A 15493-nucleotide genomic window follows, 5' to 3' on the forward strand; every position below is an offset into this window, starting at 1 on the left:
TTTGGAAGCAAATCGAGATGCATCGGTTTTTGCGAGATGCATCGATTTTTCCGAGATACAGCTTATATTTTTAATATAGAATGTATTTTTTATTTATTAACAAGTGTTGTCAACCTGTTTTTGGCGCATAATTTAATCGACCTACATAAAGTAAGCCTTAGCAACGGATTTGCGGATGTGTACACTCACACTACAACTCAGTGTATCAGGTGTGCGGATGAAGCTAGTGGTGCGCCCTCAGAAAGCGCGAAAAGCAAAACAAACATATTCCCCACTGAGTTTTAAATCTAAAGTATGGCAAGCAACATTATGGATTTAAGGATGGACGACATGACAGGACAGATGCAATTTGCGAAATGTGCCGCGCATCTGTAAAATACGCGGGCAGTATGACTAATCTGAAATCTCACTTGAAGCAGCGCCACGATGTTGTTGTGAAAGCATCTTCCAGTGTTCCTGCATCCCCGGCTTTCGCACTGCTTCAACCAGCTCCAAAAGTGGTGAGAAAAGCATTGCAAGTTTTTTTTTTCCGTGCGCAACAGTTCTGCTCGCTCTACGCCAATAACGAATGCTATTGCATTGTTCATCTGCAAAGATATTCAGCCTAGTGTCACGGAGAACGAAGGTTTTAAACACCTCCTCCTGTTAATTTTTATTTAATTATAATAATAATAATATTAATAATAATAATGATAAAAATAATTGGGTGTCACGGTGGCACAGTGGGTAGTTTGACCACCTCACAGCAAGAAGATTGCTGGTTTGTTATATTTATATTAGCCTGTTGTTTACAGTGACAGTGATGTTTCAAAGCAGCATAACACTGCTAGTTCACAACCTTAAGTTTTGAATAATCAGTGGCAAAATATATCTTTGTAAAACTTGTTTTCATAGTTGAAAAGTTAAATCACAATTCTTGTTGTGCAATGCTAAATTTATTTATGTTGAAAGAGTGCAAATATACATATTTTTTAATATATATTGCACTTATACATTCTGTTTATCTTGAAAATACTTAAATAATATGTGCTATATGTTCTAAAATGGCCCTCTACTGTAAACTGACACTCTGGCTCTGAGAGAAAAGCCAGTTTGTAAAAAAAAGTCTTGGTTTTGATTGGTTTATAAATAATCAAACTCATTCAATGGCACAGCATCCTCTTTCACATCATCTCATAAACTTGATCTAATTAGTTAGTGCTGAAATATCGCATCGTATCGTGATATGGGTGTGAATCGTATCGTGTTGCATCGCAATATGTCACAAATGTATCGCTAATATATCGGATCGTATTCTTTGTATCGAGATGCGTATCGGATCGGCATTATAGCTTAGATGCCCAACCCTAATTAGAACAACACAGCATCCAAATAATCGTAAGGAGCCCATAATGTTTCACAGTACAAGCAGCATGCAACCATTGATGATCTTTTGCGTGGCACTATTAGACACTCAATCCATTCTGTGTGCAGTATTAAGTAAATGGATTAAGACACACACACACACACACACACACACACACACACACCAACTGAAACTCATAATCTCTAAATATCTGGACTATTTATATCACTCACTTTCTCATACACGTTGCTGAGTCTTGTTATTTTTATGAACTTTACAAAGGGTTTTCCTGTGTGTCTTGCCGTGTTTTGATCCTTCTTCCCAAGCCAGAACATTTGCCTGTATTTTGACAATGTATTTTGGATGACCTTATGCTCCTGTTTGCTCCTGTTTTGACAAATGTCTGAACTTCTCTTTAATAAAATGCGAGTATGTCCTCAACTCCATTGTCCAGCTTCCTTTCGTTACAAAGTCTACTTGTTTGTTTTACAAATTTACAGACTCAACATAAAACATTAAAGGCGCCGCCTTAAGTATGTGTAGTGCTCTGCATGAATGAGTACACACCGTTTTGAAAATTTATATTTTTATCTACACTCACTGGCCACTTTATTAGGTACACCTGCTCAGCTGCTTGTTAATTTCTAATCAGTCAATCACATGGCAGTAACTCAATGCATTTAGGCATATAGACATAGTCAAGACGATCTGCTGCAGTTCAAAGCGAGCATCAGAATGGGGAAGAAAGGAGATTTAGGTGACTTTAAATGTGGCATGGTTGTTGCTGCTGGACAGGCTGCTCTGAGTATTTCAGAAACTGCTGATCTACTGGGATTTTCACCCACAACCATCTCTAGGGTTTACAGAGAATGCTCCGACTGAGAGGAAATATCCAGTGAGCGGCAGTTCTGTGTGTGCAAATGCCTTGTTGATGCCAGAGGTCAGAGGAGAATGGCCAGACTGGTTCCAGCTGATAGAAAGGCAACAGTAACTCAAATAAGCACTCGTTACAACCGAGCTCTGCAGAAGAGCATCTCTGAACACACAACACGTCCAACCTTGAGGCGGATGGGCTACAGCAGCAGAAGAGCACACCGGGTGCCGCTCCTGTCAGCTAAGAACAGGAAACTGAGGCTACAATTCACACAGACTCACCAAAACTGGACAATAGAAGATTGGAGAAACGTTGCTGCTCTGATGAGTCTCCACTTCTGCTCACACATTCGGATGCTCGGCTCAGAATTTGGTGGCATGGATCCATCCTGCCTTGTATCAGCGGTTCAGGCTGGTGGTGGTGGTGTAATGGTGTGGGGGAGATTTTCTTTGGGTCCATTAGTACCAATTGAGCATCAACGCCACAGCCTACCTGAGTATTGCTGCTGACCATGTCCATCCCTTTATGAGCACAGTGTCTCCATCTTCTGATGGCTACTTCCAGCAGGATAACGCACCATGTCATAAAGCTCAATCATCTCAGACTGGTGTGTTTATCATCCAAGCTCAATCCAATAGAACAGTTTTGGGATGTGGTGGAATTGGAAGATTAACATCATGGATGTGCAGCCGACAAATCTGCTGCAACTGTGTGATGCTATCATGTCAATATGGATCAAAATCTCTGAGGAATATTTCCAGTAGCTTGTTGAATCTACGCCATGAAGGATTAAGGCAGATCTGACGGCAAAAGGGCTCCAACCTGGTACTAGAAAGGTGTACCTAATAAAGTGGCCGGTGAGTGTATTTCTCAGTGAATATAGACCCATATTGTTTCCCAACATGTTAATTTGGTTGTGTTAATTTTTGGATTGTGATCTTAGGTTTCTTTAGCTTTGTCTTTGGTACTGACTAATGTAACATATATATGCACACATTTATTTATTGTAAATCATACTGTAGAAATATTAATTTAAAAGAGAGACCGTGAGGGCTGTACTCATTTACACTGAGGGCTGTATATTAGTAGATATTGAAATGAAAATTACCTAAAATGAATAAATGCTGCATTATTTTAATGATTAGTCTGTGTATTTAATCATGCATGTTAACCTCTGTAAATCGTTAGCCAAACTGGCAGATAGTCTATTAGCATGCTGCAGAGATGTTTCTCTCAGTTTAAGTAGGAAGTTCTTAAATAAAAAATAAGCTTTAGTGGGATACTGCTAGTCAAACATCTGTCTAACACGAACCAGCGACTGCATGAGCGAAAACATATCAGTATTCAACGAGAGAAAAACACTGACGTGTGCCAAGAAAGACAAAGAGCTCAAGTTAAACTCTCAGGCCTCAATCCACCGAGCGGCAGATGTGTTTGAGATCTGACAAATGAAGAGAGCCCGTGAGGAAATATCAACACGCAGACAAAGATCTCCACACTGAAAGAGATTCAAATATGAGTCAGGATCTCAGAGCACATGTCGAGATGTGTTACAGGCCATATTTCACTGTCTCCAAACCACAAATGACAAAAACCCAGCAGGATATCCACAGATAATGAACTCTTCACACAACTTAAAGGGCCATGAAACCCCCTCACTTCAGCAGGGTGTTTTCACACCTCTACTTTGGAAAAAGTCAGAAAAGTGGGCGTGTCCAGCTCTGTTTAGGGGGGAGTGTCGGAGGAAGAAATGGTGTGGGAGTGTCTATTTGGGTGCGCTGAATTTCAGAGTCAAAACACACACCCACAGGGGACAAAGTGACTGTGTTTACATGGACATCTGTAGTCGAATTATTTTTCAAATTATTAAATGGTGGACTTTAACTGCAGTTTGGTTCTTTCAATCAGGGAATTCAGTCATGTCCATCGCCACAAAGAGATATTTGATTCGAGGAACTGCTCTAAGCGTGTATTTTTCATGCAATGTTTGATACCGCACGGCCAATGAGAGAAAAAAAAAAACTCAGCATTTCCCGGAAACTTAGATTCACACGGCAGGTAGTGTCAGAAAGCCGCGTGTGTTATTCTGGTCACAAAATGCGGTGAAAATCCTACACGAGGTAAAGTTTGGTTGTAGTGCTAACATGTTTACACTCGGTGAAATAGTTTGTTCGATACGAATAAAATACGAACTGAATAAACAAAGAGCACTGGTCGCTCACTTACCAAATCTGTAGAGACAGGACAATCACCAGCAACTAGAGCCGCGTCTTTATTTAGAGGAGACTACAAGCGAATCCAGATCTCAGCGTTTGCAGATGAGAACAGCTCTCAGGTAATCAATAATCCTCCTTAGACACGTAAGTTATTGTTGTCGAGCGTCACGTACACTGTTAATCCACAAGTGACTCCAGCTGCGCTCTCACAGAGAGAAAATGAAAACAAAACTTCACGGCAGCAAACTATAAAAGCAACACTTCACGCTTGTTTTGCCAACACAACGTGGCGTCTCTGTCGTCTAAACACTGTGACAGTAATGAATATTAATGAAGTTGCACAATAGAGCGCGCTGATTGGTTTGAACCAAGCTTTACTCATGCATTAATGCATCACACTGTAAGACGTAATAACACACACTCTGGCTCAGACGTCCAGTCTGCACGCTGGAATACACGCTATTATGTCATGACCGTGACGCAGCTTCAAAAATTCGTTTCAAACCGGAAGAACGAATTTGCTTGAAATAACGCAAAAACAACCAATTTACACTTTTTAGTGAAATATAGGTGTCCTAATAGTGTTTTTAGCAGTGTGGGACACATATACGACTGTCAACAGCTCAAAACATGTGTTTTGGTGTTTTGTGACCCTTTAAGAACAATCGGCTGAAGCCAAAAGCTTAATGTAGACTATGAATAAGCCACGAGTAAACATCACAGTCACAGCAAACATGACATCACCTTTATCAGTCATTATTTAAAGGGTCACGAAACACCAAAGCACATTGTTTGAGATGTTGACAGCCATACTGGTGTCCCATTCTGCTAAAAACACTATTAGGATGCATATTTGTCCATTAAAGCAGTGGTTCCCAACAGGGAATTTGCGGCCCACAAGGGGGCCTCAGCGAGCTTTGAGGGGAGTCGTGTCATATTTAAAAAAATCTCAGCAGTGGACAATTAGGAGAATGATCATGTTGCCTTAGTTCACTTTACCCCCTAGCTCAGTGGTCCTCAACCACCGGTCCGTGGATCAATTGGTACCGGGCTGCACAAGAAATCATTAATTATTAACGTTTTATTTATTGTCTGTATCTGAACGCTTTTATTTTTTGAAAAGTCTTTTATTTTGAAAAATTACCGTATTCTCTCACTTACGTCTCGGCCACTTGAGGGTCCAAATTTAACCCACAAGCAGCAAAATGAGTAAGAAACAGACGTTCTTTGCTAAGGGAAAAAGGCCCACTGAACGACCCGCGAACTACCAAGGAATAGATCCGCAACCCACTTGTCAACAAATCAGATGAATCCACCATGGCTGTGCAAGAAGATCAACTGATGGAGATCAAAATGACGGCAGCCTTTTTGAGAGCGTTCACATATCGCGTATTTCTAGAGTCTGCACAAGTTTGCTCGCACCAATGAACCCCGAGCCGCGAGCGCACCACGAGTCATGTGACAAGAATTGACCAATCAGCTTCAACTTGTATGGAATATTTACATTTCGGTGAGACTAATTTTCTCAGACAAACACAGAACACAGTAACACTGCTGTGCTTTGTGCTTTTCTTTATAAATAAAACTTGTATCAGAGTGACAGCAATGTTTTGTCATTTTGTCATCCTCTGAGAAAACGGTTGATGGTCACATAGCAACCTAGGAAACACCCCAAACCCTCCGCAGTAAAATTGTCAAATTCACATGGTGATTAAAAGGTTGAGGAGCACTGCCCTGGCTGACCAAAAATGGACAAACTTGTAATCCGTCCTCCACAAAAAAGACAGAGTCTCACTGATTCGCCTCGCAGCAATCCTCACACTAATTGGTAGAGCATAACGAATAACACACAAGGTTTAAATTGTAACAGCCTATATTATTTTTCCCCTATACACCAGTGTGGATACTGATATTTTTGTTAGTGAATTTAAAATAGGGTCAGTTTAAAGGCCAAAGGCTTACGCTTTTCACTTACAAATGGCCTCCTGATGCTTTGCTTTTATATTTTACATTGGGCTATAGCTCATTCATTCATTCATTTTCGGCTTAGTCCCTCTATTATTCCGGGCTCACTACAGCGGAATGAACCACTAACTTATCCAGCATATGTTTAACACAGTGGATGCCCTTCCAGCTGCAACCCATCTCTGGGAAACATTAGGCTATTATTTGTGCATAAGCATATCTAGATACAGTAATAAACACACCGTTTGTTTGAAAGCAACATGTTTTGTCATCATTACTGCAAACTTATATGAGCGGATATATCATTAAATGTGGAGGGGGACCTTACAATATTTTCCAGGGAAAAAAAGGTGCTCTCAGGCAAAAGAAAGGTTGGGAACCACTGCATTAAAGCATCTAAAAGTCCCTTAATTACATTTACATTTACATGTAGGCATTTAGCAGACGCTTTTATCCAAAGGGACTTATAAATGAGGACAAGGAAGCAATTTACACAACTATAAGAGCAACAATGAATAAGTGCTGTAGGCAAGTTTCAGGTCTGTAAAGTCTAAGAAGGAAAGTATTAGTAATTTTTATTTTTTTTTTGGGTACAGTTAGTGATTTTATTACAATATTAAGTCTTGTTTTCTGAAACAACAGATTGAAATGAGATGCATTTATTCCTAAATCAAGCTAATGAAGCTTTTAATTGTGTATTTTTCTGCTTTTCTTCACTTGATACTCATTTTAAAAAGCAAAAGTTCATATTTAATGTTGTTTCCCTTCTAAATGCATTGTGATTGATGAACATTTAGATTTTAAACTGGAAAACAAGGCAATAAAACTAAAGATAATATATATTTTAACATTTCTACCGATCTAAAATGTTTACTTGGAATTAAAGCAGTAAAAATGAGCATTAAATATTAATATTATATTACAAATACTACTATATATATACATATTTTAATACTATTATTATTGTATTTCACTACATTATATTATACTTATTTATTTTCAAAGAAAAATGAATGAATGAATGAATGAATGATCATTAATCTCTGTCCAGCACTAGTAATAATGTATGTAATTGCATGTAATAAATGAGAAGAACAGTGTACAGAAAGTCAATCAGTGTATTTAGCTAGTATCTGCGTGTGTGTGTGTGTGTGTTAAGTGCAGGAGTGTCTGACCGCATCTCTTCATTTCTCACTCCCGCTCCTCTTGTTTTCTCTCCTCCGTCAACGATGGCGCTCTTTGTTTTTATCTCTGCCTCTGAATCAGAGTACGGCGCTGATGCATTCTGGGTAATTTTCTGCTGCCACATTCATTTTCTGCTAAAAACACAAACCCACAATATCAGGCTCAGTATCTCAAACACACACACACACACACACACACACACACACACACACACACACACACACACACACACACACACACACACTCTCATACACACACACACACAATAATTGTTCTGCATTATAGACACAACACATGTGTATGCTTAAGGAATGAGTGTGTGTGAGTGAGTGTGTATCTACATGTGTATGTATTGCCAGTAATTTTAAACCTTGTGGGGACATTTAATGGTCTCCATGAGGAAAACGGCTCATAAATCACACAGATCTATTACTTTTAAAAATGTAAAAATGCAGACTGCTCCCATATAGACATCTGAAACATTTAGACATATGCAAATTACACATGACATAGAAGTTATATATTATATTATATGTAATAAATAATAATAATAATAATAATAATAATAATAACAATAATACATGATAACAATGATAATAATAATAAATAATAATAAATATAAATAATATTAATAATGAATAATAATAATAATAAAAATAAATGATAAATAATAATATTAAATAAAAATAATAAATGATAATAATAATTATAAAAGTAAATGGCAATAATAAAATATTATTAATAAAAATAAATAATAATAATAATAATAATAAAATAATAAATAATAATAATGACAATAAATAATAATAATAATATCAATAATAATACATAAATAAGAATAATAAAAATAAATAAATAATAATAACAAATAATATCAATAATAATAATACATAAATAAAAATAATAAAAATAAATAAATAAATAATAATAAATAATATCAATAATAATAATACATAAATAAAAATAATAAAAATAAACAATAATAATAATAATAATATATGTCAGACTTAAACCATAGCAAAAAACCTTGCTCAGGTTTCAAGTTTATGACACAGCTCTAGAAGTCTATGGAAAGTCCTCACAATTCACAGACCTAAAGTTTGTGTTTCTCTGTGTGTGTGTGTGTGTGTGTGTGTGTGTGTGTGTCATAAGCTCACTGCTGACCTTGTCTCCATTAGCACTCATCTCGCTCTGATAAGAGTGTGTTCTGCTATCTGGATTGAACCAAGAGTCAGTGAGTGTGTGTGTGTGTGTGTGTGTGTGTGTGTGTGTGGTGTGAGTGTGTGTGTTTTAGAGAGTGCGAGGTGATGCAGAGGACGAACTTTAAATGGAAACACACAGATAGAAAGACAAGAGTTTCACACATGCACACTGATAAGGGCACTTCCTCTGCACTTAAAGAACACTAGGAGAGCAGAGAAACACCTTCACTGGGAGCCATGAGTGTTACCTGTGCTTTAGCTTTTATCCACGTCTCTGTCGCTCTGCTGCAACTCAAACTGGACCTGATTGAAAACAGAAAAGAAATAAAACTAATATCCATCACATTATAACTTTAGCAAGGGTGTGTGTTAAGACAACGGGGTTGATAAAATTTATTCTGCTCATCAAAAACTGCTGCATTTACCTGTTCACAATACATAAAAATGTGAAACATTACTAGAATATAAATAACTGTATTTACTACTATGAATATACAATCACTGGCCACTTTATTAGGTACACCTGTCCAACTGCTCATTAATGCAAATTTCTAATCAGCCAATCACATGGCAGTAACTCAATGCATTTAGGCATGTAAACATGGTCAAGATGATCTGCTGCAGTTCAAAGTGAGCATCAGAATGGGGAAGAAAAGGGATTTAAGTGATTTTGAACGTGGCATGGTTGTTGCTGCCAGACGGGCTGCTCTGAGTATTTTAGAAATTGCTGATCTACTGGGATTTCTCACCCACAACCATCTCTAGGGTTTACAGTGAATGATCCGACTAAGAGGAAATATCCAGTGAGCGGCAGTTCTGTGGGCACAAATGCCTTGTTGATGCCAGAGGTCAGAGGAGAATGGCCAGACTGGTTCCAGCTGATAGAAAGGCAACAGTAACTCAAATAAGCACTCGTTACAACCGAGCTCTGCAGAAGAGCATCTCTGAACACACAACACGTCCAACCTTGAGGCGGATGTGCTACAGCAGCAGAAGAGCACACCGGGTGCCGCTCCTGTCAGCTAAGAACAGGAAACTGAGGCTACAATTCACACAGACTCACCAAAACTGGACAATAGAAGATTGGAGAAACGTTGCTGCTCTGATGAGTCTCCACTTCTGCTCACACATTCAGATGATCGGGTCAGAATTTGACGTCAACAACATGAAAGCATGGATCATCCTGCCTTGAATCAGCGGTTCAGGCTGGTGGTGGTGTTGTAATGGTGTGGGGGAGATTTTCATGGTGTCAACGCCACAGCCTACCTGAGTATTGCTGCTGACCATGTCCATCCCTTTATGAGCACAGTGTCTCCATCTTCTGATGGCTACTTCCAGCAGGATAACACACCATGTCATAAAGCTCAATCATCTCAGACTGGTGAACATGACGATGAGTTCACTGTACTCAAATGGCCTCCACAGTCACCAGAGCTCAATCCACTCAATCCAATAGAGCAGCTTTGGGATGTGGTGGAGCAGGAGATTGGCATCATGGATGTGCAGCCGACAAATCTGCAGCAACTGTGTGATGCTATCATGTCAATATGGAGCAAAATCTCTGAGGAATATTTCCAGTAGCTTGTTAAATCTACTCCATGAAGGATTAAGGCAGATCTGAGGGCAAAAGGGCTCCAACCTGGTACTAGTAAGGTGTACCTAATAAAGTGGCCGGTGAGTGTATAATAAACTGTAATTTTTTTTGTGATGTAAAGCTGCTTTTTAGCTTATTACTCCAATCAAAAAATTTGTACATTTTGATAAACATAAATCTATTTTAAAAATCCTGTATTGATATGGATTGTTAGGGTGTCACGGTGGTTAAGTGGGTAGCACGATTGCCTCACAGCAAGAAGGTTGCTGGTGTGGGTTTCCTCTGGGTGCTCCGGTTTCCCCCAGTATAAACACATACGCTACAGGGAAATTGAAAAGCTAAATTGGTCGTAGTGCATGAGTGTAAATGAGTGTGTATGGATGTTTCCCAGAGATGGATTACAGCTGGAAGGGCATATGCTGCGTAAAATATGTGCTGGATAAGTTGGTGGTTCATTCCGCTGTGGTGAGCCCTGATTAATAAAGGGACTAAGCTGAAAGAAAAAAAGAATGAATGTATTGTTGGTGATTGGATGGATGTCGCCTGATTGGGTAGCTTTACTTTGCATGGACAGAGGAAAATTAAGACCTGTTTGAAAAGGATTTAAGACCTACAAGACAATATTTCAGTGAATGTAAGACTTTTTAAGGCCTAAAATATTGTTTTTGGACACGTAGGACATGTCAAGACCACGCGGACACCCTGAATATCATATAACAAGCCATTCTGCTTCCTGCATTCATTAATTTCTGCAGGTAAAATGATGGAGAGATTCATTCTCAGGAAGTCTTTTTAAATGGCAATAAAACAAGGACATTTCACTAAACTCATTTGCAGCTTACGGGCGAGACTTCCTCATCATCAGAACTCAATAAGTATGAAATATGCACACATTTCCCACACATTTACATCTCAGGTTGATAGAGAAAAGCCTGATGCTGTCGATAAATCTGATTAAATATATTTGATTACTGTCGTGTCTCATAACTAAAGCTGTAAACGAGACGAGTGTCTTTATGTGATATTGTGACTTCAACAGCAGCAGCGGCTCTGAATATGAATGAGCCCGTGCTGAAATATATTGTGAAGTGTGTTAAAGGCTGGTCTGTGTTCAGCAGATAAAGAGAAACTCATGAGGATGAGAGACGCCGGTAAACACACACACTCACACACACTCACAGATCGCAGAAATGACTCGGGTGAATAATCTCGCTCTGTTTATCAGACGCACTAAAGTTTGGCTTTCTTTAAAAGAACCAATATCTGAAGTGTTTTAAATTACAATGATAACACATATCCTTCCAGAGCTCAACAGAGCAGCTGCATAATGTATTTATGAAGTAAAACACACCTTTTCAATCTTTTATTTTTACTATTATATTTTAAAGGGCACCTATTTTACCCCTTTTTCAAGATTTAGGATAAGTCTCCAGAGTGTGTCTTTAAAGTTTCAGCTCAAAACTCTCATCAGATTATTTATTAAACCTTTCAGAATGCTGGATTTTCTGCTTTGAGCACTCTGTAGCTGTTTTTGTGGTTCTCCCCGCCCACCGTTCCCACGTGTCTGTCACAGTGTGCCTCAATCTCCGGCTACGTCAGATACACTGCACAGTGACAGACATGAAGGAAGCAGATCTCACGTAATGCTTGTGAGAAATACTACAGTAAGGACTTTCCCAATGATTATTTGATGTATTTGTTGTGGAGTTAATTCAAGCCTTTCTGCAACGATGAGTCACACACTATGTTGTTACAAAGTTCACGCACATACACAGATACACACACACACAAAGACATGCACACACAGCACGCACTAACTTTGCATGGCAAATGTGACAGGATACATGTTAATATCCACTGCTTATTGGATATCCGTTATGTAAATTAACAAAATAAACCTAATTTAACGTCCACAAACCGAGATTGAAGCGTCGTCTTTTATAATTGTACTAGCGCGGCTGTGTACTGTTTTAAAATCGTTTTAAACTTGCGTACGTCCTGTCTTGTGGATATGACTATAGATGTAACTACAGCAACATGTTAATACGCAGCTGTCAATCAATTCAGTGGGCAGGAAAACCGCACTCGTACGTCACATTACGGTCGACCTCAAAATGGGAGGGATTTGGATTTTATTTTAACGTCAGTAAATTTTAAAAAAGAGACTTTTTGTGCTTATATCACCCCAATATGACTGTGGACACACTATACTACACACAGTTCTGTCCAAACAGCCCACAAAAGACGATTTTTATCATAGTTGGCCTTTAATTATTGTGCATATTTTCTTATTCTGCACTGTGTATACTATGTACGCTCTTATTAATAATATGTTCATAAAAATCATATTAAATATATACTTATTTTAATTAAAAAAAACAAAAAAAAAACATGTGAAATATTTTTTTACCATTTTTCCTTATTACCAATAAATATAAAAGACATATTATGCACACTATTTTTCTAACTTTTGTACTTTTGTGAATATATAAAAGAATTAAAAATAATATGTATTTTTGTATTTTTTTTAAATAAGCATGCATATTAATTCTTATATTATATTATTAGTTACTGCTATGTTCGGTCTTGTTAATGATATGTGCAATATTTAGCTAGTAAAATATACAAAAATTATATAAAATATATAAATATTTTTATTTTATTAATTAATTAATTTTATTTTAATATAATTTTTTTTATTATAAATAAATACAAAATAATATGGGCAATAAAGTTTTTTTTATTAAATACTTAGTATAATAATAAAATAATAGAAAACAGTACGTGCAATATTTTCCTCTACATTTAGAACCAAAAAATAAAAGTATATAAAATATAATAAAAGTCACTACATCATTATAAATATTGTTTAGAAGGTGGAGCTACAGAACACTGAAACAGAAAGCGGAGCTACAGAACACATGAGGAGTTTCAGAATATTGCAATCAAAGGTTAAGGGCTTAGAATTAAAGGCTTAAAATACTCTACTAGAAGGCGGAGCTACAGAACACTAGAATATAAGGCGGAGCTACAGGACACAAGAGCAGAAGGCAGAGCTACAGAACACTAGAATATAAGGCGGAGCTAGATGACACTAGAATAGAAGGCGGAGCTACAGGACACTAGAATATAAGGCGGAGCTACAGGACACAAGAGCAGAAGGCAGAGCTACAGAACACTAGAATATAAGGCGGAGCTCCAGAACACTAGAATAGAAGGCAGAGCTACAGAACACTAGAATAGAAGAGGGAGCTACAGGACACAAGAGCAGAAGGCAGAGCTACAGAACACTAGAATAGAAGGGGGAGCTACAGAACACAAGAACAGAAGGCAGAGCTACAGAACACTAGAATATAAGGCGGAGCTACAGAACACTAGAATAGAAGGCGGAGCTACAGGACACTAGAATATAAGGCGGAGCTACAGGACACTAGAATATAAGGCGGAGCTACAGGACACAAGAGCAGAAGGCAGAGCTACAGAACACTAGAATATAAGGCGGAGCTACAGAACACTAGAATAGAAGGCGGAGCTACAGAACACTAGAATAGAAGGGGGAGCTACAGGACACACGAGCAGAAGGCAGAGCTACAGAACACTAGAATATAAGGCGGAGCTACAGAACACTAGAATAGAAGGCGGAGCTACAGGACACAAGAGTAGAAGGCAGAGCTACAGAACACTAGAATATAAGGCGGAGCTACAGAACACTAGAATAGAAGGCGGAGCTACAGAACACTAGAATAGAAGGGGGAGCTACAGGACACACGAGCAAAAGGCAGAGCTACAGAACACTAGAATATAAGGCGGAGCTACAGAACACTAGAATAGAAGGCGGAGCTACAGGACACAAGAGCAGAAGGCAGAGCTACAGAATACTAGAATATAAGGCATGCGTACTGTGTGTGTATACTATGTATACTATGTGTACTATGTGTATACTATGTATGGTCTTGTTAATAATATTTTGTTAATAATGTGTGCAAAAAATTATATTAAACATTATATTATATTACATTTTAATTAAAATAATAAATAAATACAAAATAATATGTGCAATATTGTAATTTTTTATTTAAAAAAATACAATACATTATATGCAATGTGTTACCCTTTTCATTTATCACAAAAATATTGCATATATTATTTGCACACTAAATAGTGTGCACATTAATTGCACACTATTTTTCTTTTGCATCTTTGCAAAAAAAGTATAATAATAAATAAATAAATATATATATATATATATATATATATATATATATATATATATATATATATATATATATATATATATATATATGAAAAATAAAAAAAATAAAAAAAAAACAATAAGTAACTACATTATTCTAAATTTAGTTTTTTAAATATACCTATTATTATTATTATTATTATTATGTATTTTGTAATTTTTTAACTATTTTTGCTTGCATATTAGTTCCTAAATTTATTTAATTTATAAATTATTATTCAAATGGATACATTCATATTTGTATGTGATGTTTCCAGTCCTTCAATATGAACACTGATTTACCACAATCTGATTATATTACATTGATGCATATGATTATAGAAGCAGCTCATACGATATAATAACAACTGTAAATAATTAATAATCACTGTAATGTAGTGCTTCTTAAGCAACACTGAAACTATTGTAACTATTTAGTAGCAAGCGATCCGTTTTAGTTCAATAATTAAATCATTATTTACTTAATGTTTATGAATGAGATCTTATATATTCAGAAATAAATGATTGTACATATGATTATATGAAGTTCTGCAACATAAATTATTATTGCAAAATCCAACCTGACAAGTGTTTAGAATAAAGCGAAGAGGCTTTTTTATGATAATGGCCGTCTGACAGCACATTATAATGCAGATCATAAGAATACTCTACAGACTGATCAATAAATGCACCAGAATCATTGATCTGAGAGTCGATTATAAAGTTACGTGAGATGAAAGATTCTATGGGAGACTCAATCAGATCTGACTTGAAAACATAAATATTCAACAACAGAAGGAAGGCGACTGACCAATCACAGGCCGGTATTTCAGAGATCAGTGTAAATAATAAATAAAAATATGAGTCTCGCTCTTACTCTT

At 37.1% G+C, this 15493-nt stretch overlaps 1 protein-coding gene across 11 annotated transcripts in view; it reads right to left on the reverse strand.

The window, feature by feature from the left end:
• mtpn (myotrophin) overlaps positions 1-15493 on the reverse strand; it is a 204430-nt gene that overhangs the window by 41012 nt on the left and 147925 nt on the right. For 8 of the 11 annotated variants that reach the window (XM_073945855.1, XM_073945856.1, XM_073945857.1 and 5 more), the window contains one exon: positions 9036-9090. The gene's annotated coding sequence lies outside the window, so the exon portion shown is untranslated. Of the gene's footprint in view, positions 1-4445; positions 7298-7595; positions 7720-9035; positions 9091-15493 lie in introns of those variants that run through there. The other 3 variants (XM_073945859.1, XM_073945858.1, XM_073945863.1) reach the window with 2 other exon arrangements.

The sequence above is a fragment of the Danio rerio genome, chromosome 4 (assembly GCF_049306965.1).
Source record: "Danio rerio strain Tuebingen ecotype United States chromosome 4, GRCz12tu, whole genome shotgun sequence".
NCBI lineage: Eukaryota > Metazoa > Chordata > Actinopteri > Cypriniformes > Danionidae > Danio > Danio rerio.